Source organism: Humulus lupulus, chromosome 9, assembly GCF_963169125.1.
Source record: "Humulus lupulus chromosome 9, drHumLupu1.1, whole genome shotgun sequence".
Taxonomy (NCBI): Eukaryota; Viridiplantae; Streptophyta; class Magnoliopsida; order Rosales; family Cannabaceae; genus Humulus; species Humulus lupulus.
Genome location: NC_084801.1, coordinates 55,537,983 through 55,552,847, shown reverse-complemented (window position 1 = coordinate 55,552,847; position 14,865 = coordinate 55,537,983). Strand labels below are relative to the sequence as shown.

Genomic DNA, 14,865 nt, shown 5'->3' with positions numbered 1-14,865 from the left:
TCACTGCCACAAGGAGACAAGCATCTCGCAGCCCCCAAGTCTCCTCGCACCACCGTTGTCTCGCGAGGCACTTATGCCCTCGCCTCGCACACCAGCTGCGCCGAGGGTCTCGCGGCCTCGCCTCACGCAGCAGTTGCACCGAGGGTCTCGTGGTGGCTTCGCCTCACGCACCAGCCACGCCGAGGATCTCACGGCCTTGCCTCACGCACTAGCCACGCCGTGGGACTCGCGGCCTCGCCTCGCACACCAGCCACGCCAAGGGTCTCACAGCCTCGCCTCGCGCACCAGTCATGCCGAGAGTTATTGTGGCCTCGCCTCGCACACCAGCCACGCCGAGGGTCTTGCGACCTTGCCTCGAGCACCAGCCACGCTGAAGGCCTCGCGGCCTCACCTCGCACACCAACCACGCCGAGGGTCTCGTGGCCTCACCTCGCGCATCAGTCACGCTGAGAGTCTCGTGGTGGCCTCGCCTCGCGCACTAGCAACGCCGAGGGTCTCACGCCCTTGCCTCGCGCACCAGTCACGTCGAGAGTCTCGTGGTGGCCTTGCCTCTTGAAATAGCCATAGCGAGGGTCTCGCAGCCTCGCCTTACACACCAGCCATGTGAAGGGTCTCGCAGCCTCTCCTCATGAACTAGCTACGCCGAGGGTCTCGTGGTGGCCTTGCCTCGCGCACCAGCCACACGGGTTTCGCGGCCCCCCTCACGCATCTAGGCTACTACCGCATGAAGGGTCTCTTGCAGCAGGACACACCTCGGCCAGGCTTGTGTCTCGCTGACCCATGCGTCTGCACCCTGCGCATAGGGATCGCGGGGCATTGGTCTTGCAAAGTGAGACCATCAACTCACGCATGGGTGTCAAGTCTTCTCACATACGAAGCAGGCCTCGTTGAAGATGCCTTATCTCTCTCCCTGAGATAAGTGCCACCAACGGGGCACCTCTCTTCCTGTGGGTCTCACAGGATGTAAATTCGAGGACTTCTTTAACATGCATTAAAGGAATGATAAGGAAGGAAAGCCTCACATCGATTCAATGGGAAGTCAGAAGAGGTACGGAGCGCACTTAAAAACCAAGAGGAATTAGAGTACGGACACAAGGCCCATGCCAGATAAGTAGTGGTCGTACAAGTGAGGTACCTGTTTTGGTCCTCACCAGCCAATCTCTGACACTCATACTAGGTGAGTAGTGGAGGCTTAATCAAGTACTAAAGTGGAGGTGCTCCCAGGGACTCTGACCATTTACTAGGAGCCGACACCACTACGCCTGATACCACTCCCCTGACAATGTACTTGTATACGATCTGGTCCCCTGTGACCATAATGTACCAAGGGCCATTAGAGCCCACTATAAAAGGAACCTCACTTCATCATAGGAGGGTGTTGAAAAAACATTGTAGCTTTACACCAAGAGAAATACAAGTTCTTTCTCCATTTCTTTCTGCAACTATTTTCTAAGTTTCTTATTAGATCTCTAAAGTTTTTCATTTTTAAGCTATATACTTTGATTTTTTCCAACTTAACTTCGTTGACGAGTTCTCACCGTCAACAGTTTGGCATCGTCCGACAGGAAAAAATGCCAAGACATTCTAAACGATTGAGAGAGCCACGAGAGGTGGAGGTCAGCTAAAGCCTCCATGAAGAATCCTCCTCCACCGAAAATGTGGATGCCCCAGAGGAGCCCAGGGTTCATGAAGATGAAAGGGAGGCATCATCCCCGGTCGTCCCACCACATGAGAATCATCCAAGGTCAGCAGTCGCCCCTGCGAGAGATGCCGGCGAGTTCCCACCCCCAAGGCCGCCGCAGGTGCCGAAATTCAGCCGACAAGATCTGGGCCCATCGACGCGTAGGCCTGAAAAGCATCCCCGAGTCCATTCCGTGAGCTTGAGTTCTAGATCTTGATTTTACGAAGAGGAGATATGCAAACTGCACCGTAAGAACCAAAGGCTAGAAACCACCTTAGAGAACATGCAAGAGGTGTTGAATGGCCTGCTACAAGGGAAATCAAACATATCTCTCCTTAGGCGAAAAGAGAGGTCAACAGGGGGCAGAAACCACAGTCCCAGTGGATGATGGGAAGACTTGACTCTCCACCAATAATACCCCTCGGACAAAGCAGCGCAAACATCCCGGACCACCGAAGTAGCCCCACAGGCCAGAGTAGAAGAACAACGCTGACCCTCGTAACGAAGTCGAAGTCACTTCAAAGAAAACACCCTTAGACTTGCGGGAAGAGCTCAACAAGAAAAGAGCGAATAAAAGGACTACACCTCCTATGGCGCCCCAGGACGACAAAGGAAAGGGAAATGCCAACCCATCCACATTGAGAGACTCCTTGAACAAGAGGATACAAGACCTCGACTAAAAAATGAGGAGCCTCCAGAGCAAGATAATCACCGCATCTGGGGGACAAACCGTCGATGATGAATTAGACCATGAATCACCCTTGACTAAGGAAATCCAAGCCATCTGGCTCCCAGCCAACTTCAAGGAACCTCATATGACCCCATATGAAGGAAATACGGATCCAAAGTACCATCTGGACTCATTTAACGATCTGATGAAGTTAATGGGGATTAGTAGTGGGGCCAGATGCCATTGCTTTGTTGTCACATTGAAAGGACCTGCGTACAAATGGTTCAAAAGACTTCGACCAGGGTCCATCAGGTCTTGGAAACAATTTTCTGATGAATTTCTCCAGCAACATCACGCCGTGCGTGATTACACAATGCCAGGCACCGGCCTCACTAACGTGAAACAAGGAGAAAATGAGAGTCTAAAGAGCTGCATCCACAAGTTCAATATGAAGTCAGCCAAGGTAGGGAGCTTGACCCGTAGAGAGCTAAAAATGGCCATCACAGCCGGAGTACGCCCGGGAAGTAAGTTATGGGATAACATGCTCAAGAGGGAGGTCACAGATTTGGACAATTTCTACGAGCGAGCACAGAAATACATTTGTGTAGAGGATGGTCATGAGAACCTTAAGGCCGGAAAAGACTGGTCCCCACCAAAACCCTTAATCTGGGAAGGCCAAAGCGGTACAAAGAAGAAGAGGGTCTATGAAGGGACAAGATATGTTTAAGAACTGCGCCCTACCCCTATTTGTTTGACTAAGGCTGGAAAGGGTCAATAGGAATAAGGTGGAGAAATTTTTTTGGGAGTCGATCTAGTATGATCGGCCTCGGAAGCTCCAGGGCACTGATGAGCGCAGGCAAGGTCCCTACACCTTTGATACTGACCTCACCCACGCTAGGGAACATATATTTGTCACGAATGAAAACCAAGTCCCTTTCAGGAGGCCCCCGCCAATGAAAAAAGACCGATAAAAAAGAGACCCCAGTAAATACTACCAGTATCATAAATATATCGGCCACACCACCACATAATGCACCCATTTGAAAATAGAAATCGAAGAGCTTATACGAAGGGGACATTTGGGCAGATACGTCTGCAAAGAGAACCAGAGACCGAAATAAGGAGCATCCTTGCCAAGGGCACGAGAAGCAGCCCTAGAGGTACAAGGGGAAGTCAGGACCATCTTCGGAGGGCCAGGATTCGAAGGCGAATCAAGGAAGGGGCGAGACAAATATGTCAGGGAGGCAAGATGAAGTCAGGACCATTTATCAGTGGCACGCTATCGAGGTGGTGGTGCTTCTAAGGAAGGTGGTTCATAACCAAGCACCATATTTTTAGAAATCGCCGACATAGGCTTCTGAATGACATCACTTCCAAACATAACAACTCCATATGTACGGCATAAATCTGTGATTAATGAGCCATGACCTAATCCTCTCGTAGTGGTTAACATACTAATATCTTTCATACTCTTCCTAATGACTCGACCTACATCAATAGTCATTCCAGTCATAATGGCATATACCAACAACAACCTCTCCTTGTTGATATCCAACATATGAGTAGTCGGCATTAGCCTTGCACTCACAAAGTGCACCCAAGCCCACGCCACATGATTCAATTGATAGCGCCAAAGATATTTCGGAACACTACCAACAACAGTAAACTGGGCTCCTGGTATACTTAAAGTTCCAGCCACCTCTACCCAATTAATATCATCCCCATGAGTCCATTGATGATATTGATCCTCCTCTCGTTCATACGTTGGCATATCGTACAGTGCAGCAATAGTGTCTATACCAACCAGAACTTGGACACCTCTAACAAATACTTCTGTATTTCTTATCTCCACATAATTTGCATAAAATTCTAAAACCACCGAAAAATTTGCATGACTGACATCCTCTGCAGCAAACATGGCCCAACCCTTTCTTTGAATTTCTCCCCGAATATCTTCATAAGTCGAGATTTCACAGGGTGTGTCAGTATACTCAAACCCCCGCTCACTTATCACCTTCCTCTTACGTATCCTTGTGTATCGCTCAAAAGCGACCTTACTTACAAATTTCGTAACATCATAATCTGGGGGTTGTTCAGGTTCCTTAGAAGAAGATGGCCTATTGGTGTTCCTAGAGGATGATGCCCTAGAAGGATTTCTTTTAGGCCCCATACTATTCTACGATAAATTTGACAGTACCTCCCCTTTTTTTTCAATATTCCCCAAATTCCAAATGGCTTTTCAAAAAATGCAAACCAATTCACTACAATACTTCACTATCCCCACTATAATCTTCAATCAAAAATCCCTTCACAATGTCTTCTATATAAAGAAATTACCAAAAAAATATGAATATTTGGAGAAACCACTTACTTGACAATAAAAAATTCCTCTTGAACCCTTCAATTGCACCAAGTAATCATAAAATCACCACTCCAATTGATAGAATTTGAAAAATAAGGGTTTGAAGAATTTTTGGGAATTAGGGATTTCAATAACAAAAGAGGAAATGGGAAGGAAAAAGAAATATTTGGGGGAATTTATATGTGGATTCAAGATGTAAGAGGGAGTTTAAGAGAAAATTTCTGGGTTAATAGAGAGAAATTTGTTTTGGAATTTTTCAAAATGAAGAGAATGGTTGAAATGAAAGAGGGAAACCCCCTTTAAGTCTCGTATCCCACACGCGCCACGGCGCGCTCCTTCAAGCGCTGCGACGCATCCCAAATTTTTTTTCTGGGTCATTTTCAGGCACCGCAGCCCTTCCCATATGTGCCGTGGCGCTTGCTACATCTCGAGCCACCTTCTCTGTTTTTTTTTTGTCAAGGGCCGCAGCTCTTGTTCCATGTGCCGCAGCCCTCTCTTCAGACTTCAAGATTTTCATCATTTTTATTTTTTTTAATAGTTTTCACGATTTCCACGGTTCTATTACATTCAAAAATACTAAAAAAAACAAAAACTAAAAGAAAATAATATGTCCTACCACAATTAAAAAAAATAAAAACTAAAATTGTTCATACTTTTTACAAATTAACTGAAATGAAAATTAAAAATAATGAGATGCCTCTCAACTGCGCTGTCGTTAACGTCATTTAGCCGGACGCTGCTTTATCTTCAGATCAAATTGGTTCCAACTCCTCCCCTCACGTCCTTGAGAGCCATAGTGCCATGAGTTGGCCCTCGTTTCTTGTGATTAGAAATTGGTGGTACTTTGCCCCGCTCATATAACATTCGAATTATTTCACTAAAGTACTTTTTTAATCGATTTCGCCCCTTCCTCATTCTGGTTTTCACTATGGAGCTTGTCTTAGAGCCTTCCAACTTGTTCTCTTCTTGGTTCACCACTTCAACTCTACAACACGTTAGAATTTCTATTGCTGCAAAAACGTTAAATATAACTTCCTCTTTTTGCACTCGCAGCTTTAGTTCACCTTTTTGTACATCAATTAATGCCCTACCAGTCGCTAAGAATGACCTTCCAAGTATTATTGGAATATTTTCATCTTCCTCCATATCTAAAATAATAAAGTCTGCAGGAAAGATAAATTTACCCACTTTTACCAATACATCCTCAATAACTCCATGAGGATGATTAACTGTCCTATCTGCCATCTGCAAAGACACTGTAGTTGGCCGAGCTTCTCCCAAATTCAGCTTTTGAAAGATTGATAGAGGCATCAAATTCACACTAGCCCCTAAATCACATAATGCCTTTGTTTCTACTAAACTCCCTATAGAACATGGGAAATTGAAACTGCTAGGATCTTTAAGCTTTGGAGGTAGTTTCTTCTATAGTATTGCGCTGCACTCTTCAGTTAATGCAACCGTCTCATAATCCTCTAGCTTCTTTTTCTTTGACAAAATTTCCTTCATGAACTTCACATAGCTAGGCATATGCTCTAATGCTTCTGCAAACGGTATATTAATATGTAGCTTCTTAAACACCTCTAAAAACTTTGCAAACTGCTTATCCAATTTATGATTGCGAAGCCGTTGTGGATATGGAATTCTAACATGGTGGTCAATGCTCACTGGTGGTACCACTTCTTTCTTGTTAAGGTCTTCAGTAACCTTTTCTTCATTAGACTTCTCCTTCTTTAGAAAATCTGCAGTAACCTCCTCTTGTGCTGGACTAGTGACATATCGATCCTCACTCTTCTTGCCCTTGTTTTCTACTGTAGGCCCCACATACTTAGTCCCTCTCCTCAAGGATATTGCATTACACTGCTCTTTAGGATTAACTTCTGTAGTGCTAGGCAAATTTCCTTGAGCTCTATTCGACATTAAAGTAGCCAATTGCCCTATTTGAGTCTCCAAACTCCTTATGGACGCCCTGGTTTCAGTCATGAATTGGTTAAGTACATCAGGTTGGGTTTTGGCTGGTTTCATTGGCATTTGGTTAGGTGGTCTATTTTGTGGTTGATAATAGCCAGGTGGAGGATTTTGGTGTGCATATTGCTGTGGATAAGGTGGCCTATTTTGGGTAGGTTGATATGGTGGCTGAGGTGGAGGATAAGGTTGTATGGTGTTTTGATTGTTAGACCAGGAAAAATTTGGATGGTTCTTCCAAGCTGGGATGTAGGTCATGGAATTGGGTTGTCTTCGGTAATTTCCTATAGCTTGTACTTCTTCCATGGGCATGTTATTCATATCTATAGCAGGGCATGTTATTCATATCTATAGTAGGGCATTGGTTTGGTTGATGGGTTGTACCACACACTTCACAAAGGTTTTGAACTTGCATAGCTTGAGATGGGAGTGTAGTCTTTTGTAATTGCTTCGTCAAGGCTGCTACTTGAGCTGTAAGCATGGTGATAGCATCCAATTCCATCATTCCAGCCACCTTCTTTGGTTGTCCCCTTTCAGTTGGCCATTGATAATTATTCATCGCCATCTCCTCTAATAGCTCATATGCCTCATTAGCACTTTTACTCATAAATGCACCTCCCACTGCAACATCTATAATTGTTCTAGCATCCCATTCAACCCATTATAAAAATTATGCACCAACATCCAATTTTCTATTCTATGGTGTGGACACTTCCTTAACAACTCCTTAAAGCGCTCCCAAGAATCATACAATGACTCTCCATCCAACTGATAAAAATTATTAATCTCACCCCTTAACTTTGCAGCCTTCGCTGGAGGAAAGAACTTGGCAAGGAATTTCTGAGCTAACTCCTCCCATGTAGTGATAGAATTCGCTTGTAAGGATATCAGCCAACTTTTCACCCTATCCCTCAGTGAAAATGGAAATAGCCTCAATCTTATAGCATCATCACTCACCCCATTCATCTTGAACGTTGCACATAACTCCAGAAAATTAGCTATGTGTAAATTGGGGTCCTCCGTTGGCATACCTCCAAACTGATACGTTGACTGAACCATCTGAAGGATGGCTAGCTTAATCTCAAAATTGTTGGCAACAATGGTTGGAGGTCTAATACATGAATGCACTCCTGTAACAGTAGGAAGTACATAATCTCTTAATGTTCGTGCTCCTTGCTCCCTTGGAATTTCTGCAGCCCCTTGACCATTATTAGCACCATTTCCCAAATTGTCAGCCATGGTAAATTCCAATTTCCTTTTTATTTTCCAGTTCTGTCTGCACGTTCTTTCAATTTCCCGATCTATTGGTATAATCTGTTTTTGTCTATTGCTTCGCATATACCAACAAGTCCTGAAACACAAAAGAACCTTGATCCGAATAAATGTTAAAAAAAACAAATCAAATTAGAACAAAAATTAACTTATTGATATTAATAAAAACAGTCCTCGGCAACAGCACCAAAAACTTGTTCTCTAAAAATTAACACGCAAGTATACGCGATCCAATCAAGTAATATATAATAAGTAAAGTGTCGATCCCACGAAGACTGCTATTAATTACCAATAATTAACCTCTAATTCTAATTGATTTAAATAATAATTTCAGATTTGTAAATAAAATAATTATTACTAAAAATTAAGAAAACTATTAAGCACTTAAAGAAATGCAGAGATGAAATTTGATTTAATTCAATGGATGTAAAAGTTAGGGCTTTAGTTTCATCAATCATCCACTTATGATTTCTAACCAATTTTCAATATTTCTTAATTCTATTGTGATACCAGATTACAATTATATATTATAGTCTTGCTAGGATCTATAATTCTCTACAATATATTATTTCCTACATCTTTGTGGTAAATCAATATATTGCATGCTTTAAACACATAATCCCTAAACTACACAATTCATAGAAGTTCTTTCGTCTAATATAAAATTGTGATTATTTACCTATAGCATAATTAGCCTTCTCTTTTCATAGCATAGGTTAAAATCATGTAAACATGTAAATGATGATCAAGCATTCACAAGCATTAAGCATAAGGTAAGTAATCCACAGCGGAAGAAAGAAATTCAGGAAAATTTCATTAAGAAATCAAAAGTTTCAAGAAGAATCCACTAATACCCTAATAACAAGATTAGTTCAAAGCAAACATAATGGAATCAATCAAATTAAATATAAACATAAACTCCAGATAAAAGAATACAGAAGAAATTAAGAAATCAAACTCTAGGTCTTCAATGTTCTCCCAAATCTCTAATAACTTCTCCACGCCTCCAATAATGAATGAATCTCTTAATTAACTCTTAAAAACGCATTTAAAAAGAAACCCTAGAATATCTAACAATTTTTCCCTTCTGCAGGCCACGTACGAACACACGCGCCACGGCCCTGGCATTCAAGCGCCACGGCGCTCCTCTTTGGAATTGCGTAGCCTGCTCTTTGTTTTCAGCGAGCGCCGCGGCCCTTCCCACATGCGCCGTGGCCCTTAAAAACTCCAGAAAACTGGCCTTCTCTGCTTTTTCCTTGTGCTGCAGCTCTTCATTCAAGTGCCGCAGCCCCTCGAATTTTCCCAAAAACATGTTCCCAAACTCCAAAACAAACAATTATCTCCGCAAATGAATCTTCAACTTTCTTCTTGTCAACTTTTAGCATAAATTTCCCAATTTAAGCTGATTTTCCAGTCATTTCCCAAACTTTACGTTTCCTTCTCCTATTTCCTACAAACATACCAAAACAAGCATAATACCGCATAACACTCCACCAAAATGACTCAAACTTACCTTAAACACATGTTAAAACTATGCTAAAAATAGACTCATCAGAAGTCACGGTCATGAATGAGCCGTTGAGAAAGTTGAAGGTACGAAGAAACCTTCCAAGTATCGTGAAAGAGAAGCTGGTAGAATTTTTGAAAGCCAACCTCGACGTATTCTCTTGGAGTCACGAGGACATGGTAGGAATAGACCCGTCAACCATGTGTCATCACTTAAACATCGATCCAAAAGCAAGGCCTGTGAGGCAGAAAAGGAGAGCACTAACCCAGAAAGATATGCGGCCTTAAAAGAAGAGGTTGACAAGTTGAAGGCAAATGGGTTTATCCGATAAGCATTCTACCCAATATGGGTATCAAACCCAGTTTTAGTCCCAAAGCCCAATGGAAAGTGGAGGACTTGTGTGGACTTTACTAAACTCAATAAAGCCTGCCCTAAGGATTGCTTCCCGCTTCCTAGGATAGACCAGATAGTAGATGCCACGGTGGGTCACGAGCTACTTAGCTTCATGGATGCATATTTCGGGTACAACCAAATACCCATGAACCCGGCCGATGAAGATCATACTTCATTTATAACAAACAAGGGGCTTTATTGCTACAAAGTGATGCCTTTTGGGCTAAAGAACGTCGATGCTACTTATCAAAGGCTGGTGAACAGAATGTTTGCAAATCAAATAGGGAGGAATATGGAAGTATACATGGACAATATGCTAGTAAAGGCAAAGAAGGCAGAAGAGCTCATAAACGACCTCAGTGAAATGTTCAACACCCTTTGAAAATTCAGAATGAAGCTAAAACCACTCAAGTGCACCTTCGAAGTCTCATCGGGGAAGTTCCTGGGTTTTATGGTGAATTCTCGAGGTATCGAGGCCAACCCTGAAAAAATCAAGGCATTGCTGGAAATGAGCTCACTACGAAGTAAGAAGGAGGTGCAGTGCTTAACAGGGAGAGTAGCAGCCATTAATAGGTTCATCTCCAGATCCACTGACAAATGCGTCCTTTTCTTCAACATCCTAAAAGGGAGCAAAAAGTTCACTAGGGATGATGATTGTCAGGAAGCCTTCACTAAGCTAAAGGAACACCTTGGAAAACCACCCCTTTTGGCCAAGCCAGAAAAAAGGGAAAAATTGTACTTGTATTTAGTTGTATCAGAGCATGCTATAAGTGCCGCCTTGGTCAAATGAGAAAATAAGCATCAGCAGCCTGTGTACTATGTGAGCAAGCAGTTGGTAGAGGCAGAAACCCGGTACCCAGAAATATAAAAGTTGGCATATGCCTTGATAGTGACTTCTCGAAAGTTGAGGCCCTATTTTCATGCTCATGATATCGAGGTGCTCACCGACACCCTTTTGCGTCAAGTCTTGCACAAATCGGAAACTTCGGGAAGGTTGTTAAAGTGGTCGATTGAATTAAGTCCATTTGACATCACTTACACCTCGAGGACCTCAATCAATGGGCAGGTACTTGCAGACTTTATAATCGAGTTTTCACATCGACCCCGTGAGGAGGGAGAAGTAGAAGAGAATGAACTGGCGGGTGAAGGGGAAAAACAGCCTGAAGAATGGAGCCTCCATGTAGACAGGGCATCTAACGAAGGAGAAGCCGATGCTGGCATAGTGATGACGGGACCTGAGGGGCACAAGATGTATTGTTCCCTAAGATTTAGATTCGAAGCTTCCAACAACGAAGCAGAATACGAGGCACTGTTGGCTGGCCTGCAGCTAGCTAAGGAGTTAAAGGTAACTCATTTGCATGTCTATTGTGATTCACAGCTGGTAGTGTTTCAAGTGAAGGGTGAATATCAAGCTAGAGGCCCAAAAATGGCTGCATATCTTGCCATGGTGAAGGGGTATTTGGATCAGTTCAAAAAAATACACCATAGAACAGATCCCAAGGGAGCAAAACACAAATGTCGATGCTCTCATGAAACTCGCCTCTACTCGAGATGAAGACACGCTTGAGTCCATCCCTGTCGAATACCTCTCCAAGCTGAGCATATCAGAAGAAAAGATCCATATGGTCAATAGCCCTGAGGAGTCAAGGTTTGCACCCATCGTGAGGTACCTAAATGACGGGACCTTGTCTTTGGACAAAAAAGATGCCCGTAAGTTGACTTACAAAGCTGCCCAATACACCCTAGTAGATAGAGTCTTATATAAGAGAGGCTTCTCTACCCCGCTCCTACGGTGCGTAGATAAGGGCGAGGCTTTAAAAATTCTGCAAGAGATACACGAAGGGGAATGTGGAAATAATGTTGTGGGGCAGTCCATGGAAAAAAAGGCCATCCACCAAGGGTATTATTGGCCTACCATGGCGAAGGACGCGAGCAATTTCGCGAAAAGGTGTGACAAGTGCCAAAGGCATGCAAATTACCTCAGACAGTCACCAAATGAGCTAGTGAGCATGACTAGTCTGTGGCCCTTCGTTGTGTGGGGGATTGAATTGATTGGAGCATTGCCAGCATGAAGAAGAGGAGCAAAATACGCGGTGGTAGCAGTCAATTATTTGACTAAATGGGTGGAAGCAGAGCCTCTAGTCAACATAACGGCTAAGCAAATCACCACCATCGTCAACAAATTTATCGTCTGCAGGTTTGGAGTACCCTACAAGATAATCTCCAACAATGGGACACAATTTGAAGGAGGAATATTTGAGGAATATTGCAGGGAAAAGAGAATCAAAAGGAGTTTCTCCGCTGTAGTACACCCACAAGCCAATGGACAAGTGGAGGCCATCAACAAGATCCTAAAAAGGAACTTGAAAACAAAGTTGGAAAAGTTGAAAGGGGCCTGGGTCGAAGAACTTCCCAATGTGCTTTGGGCCTACAGGACCACACCTCGTTCCACCACTAGAGAGACGCCTTTTTCCTTAGCCTACGGCTACGAGGCTATCCTTCCAATAGAAATGAAGATTAACTCCATCCGCACACAAGCATATGATGATCAGGCTAATATCACAGCATTAACCAGGAATTTGGACCTGTTGGAAGGTAGGAGAGAAAGGGCACAACTAAGGCTGGAAACATATCAGCAACAAGCTGCAAGATACTATAATTCAAGGGTGTGAGAGAGGGCATTCATAGTTGGAGACCTTGTGTTGCGGAAAGTCCTGCCCAACACTTGAGATCCAAGCGCGGGTGTGTTAGGGGAAAACTGGGAAGGGCCCTACCAAGTTTCCCAGGTTGTGCCCCCTAACACCTACAAGCTTGAACGCTTGGATGATACCATGGTACCTAGAGCATGGAACACAGAACATCTAAAGAAATATTATCAGTAAGACCTCCATGTTGGGGCACAAATGTTATTGTTCTGTCTAACGTGCAAGTTAAATGTAATATCTATAAGTTTAACTTGGATTCCTTAATTTGCAGTAAGAACGAAGTCACATTAAGTTTTCAAGTACTTCACCTGTTTCCAATGAATATGATGTGACATTAGATGAACATGTAGTAAAAGTTCTTGTTTAAGAAAAATGATTATGAAAATACGTGAATGGAATGATCAAAGTGCCTACCGAGATAAATCTCGCCAACCACTTGGTGGGAAGAGTATATAACAAAGAAGAGGATCCTAAAAGGACCCCTTATATCCTAAAAAAGACCCCTTACAAATAAAAAAGAAGACCTGGCAAGACATCGCTTGAGTTTACAAGGATTAGCTACCCTTATGAACATCAGGGAAGTCAAAAGGTCCTAAAAAAAAAGAGAAAAAAAGGCCTCCTAGTAAAGGCAGATGCTTCCACCAGAGGAAATGCCTCAGGAAGAGCGCCCACCAATAAGCCTAGAGCGGCTACCAAGTCGTCTAGCCAAAAAGGGTCCTAAAAGAGACCCTTGGAAAAATAGTACTATGAATAATGACGAGAAGGATGCTTCTCGCAAGGAATAATAAGCGCACGCTAAAATTCATAAAAGGATAACTAGAACCCAAAGGGTCAACATATCCTTATAGATACAATCAAGAAGCACCAAAGAGAGACCTATCGAACCCCTTCGTATGGGCTCCAAAGGACCTCAAGCCTGATAAATAAAAAAGTATATGTAAAAAAGAGAACCTATCAAACCCCATTTTGCGAGCTCAAAAGGACCTCAAACATAGAGGATCAAAAGCAAATAATCACATATATATACAGAAAAAAGGAGTCGCGATAATGTCACAGGACTAATAAAAGTTTGAACAAAAGAAAAAAAAATTAAAATTAAAATCTCAAATAAGCATACAGTCAAAATTGAATTAAAAGATGAGATCGCAGAAGTAGAATCTCAGGGCCTCCTGCCGCAGGCATTCCACTCAGCCACCCTAGCAACGACATGCTCACCAAAGGAGGAGAAATCGAAGTTAGGATTTTGCCTCCATACTCCGTAGAGGGCGCGCTCTATGGATTTATACTCGATATTAGCCAAATTCTCCTCTAAGGAAGTGACCTTCTCCTGGAATGTAGCGATTTTTGCTTCTGCTCCACTAAGATCGGCCTCTAGGCGAGCAACCTTTTCCTGCAGCATCACGGCCTTGGCTTTCACCCTCTTCTTCTTTTTTGATGATGAAGAGGCCTTCACCATGGCCTTCTCAAGCTTAAGCTTGGTGTTAGTAAGTTCCCTCTCGAGCCCCTGAACCTTGACTGTTAGACGGTCTCTTTTGACATTCGACAAGGAGAGGTCCTACGCTGAGTCGGCAAATTGTTGGGCCACGGTATAAGTCTGCACAAGAAAAATAACAATAATGGTGATAAAAGGGGGGGGGGGGGGTAAGGATAATGTAAGATGCATGAACTCACCCAAGTGGCAGAGTATACAAGAGTCTCCCCAAGCTCCAACATGGCGAAATTCCCAAGACTTCTCCAATCAGTCTCAGGAAGCCCCTCAGCGACCTGGGTATACCGTTGCCCATAAGCGATTTCCATACAACCCACCCAAGGTGCCCCCTCCGAATGAGGGGCACCTAGCTGGGTAGGGACAGATGACCCACTAACCGAAGGAGGAGGGGGTGCAGGAATATCAAAAAAATGAGCCCCCGATGAACCAGGATTGAGGGAAGCATAAGGGAGAGCATCGTAGTCCTCGGAAAAGGGACAGACGAAGCCCCTCACCATGGCCTGTTGACTGTGGGAGTGAGAGGCCATGTCATGGTCCATAGGAGCCAAAGGAGGGCACCCCCTGGGAGACAAAGATGATCGCGCGAGGTCGCCTATGTTCTGGGGAAACCTCATCGGGCACCCACTCTGCATCACCTCCGTCAAAGTGATGCTCAACTAGAGGTGCCTTCTTCCTTCACTCGGAAATGTACCACAACACATCAGGATCCAAAACTGCAGATAAGTTGTAGCGGTTCAGGTTTGCCACAGTGAAAAGGCGAGCGGCCATTTTCAGGATGGGGTCGGGATCGAGGACTTTGTCCACTGGCGATGCCTCCGATTGGG

The 14,865-nt window shown here is 43.8% G+C and overlaps 1 non-coding gene across 1 annotated transcript; it reads left to right on the top strand.

Annotated features, from left to right (window-relative positions):
- Positions 1-7,369: 7,369 nt before the first annotated feature.
- LOC133802909 (small nucleolar RNA R71) lies at positions 7,370-7,476 on the top strand. Its single transcript, XR_009877654.1, has one exon. It is a non-coding gene; the product is annotated as a small nucleolar RNA R71 (small nucleolar RNA).
- Positions 7,477-14,865: the final 7,389 nt, after the last annotated feature.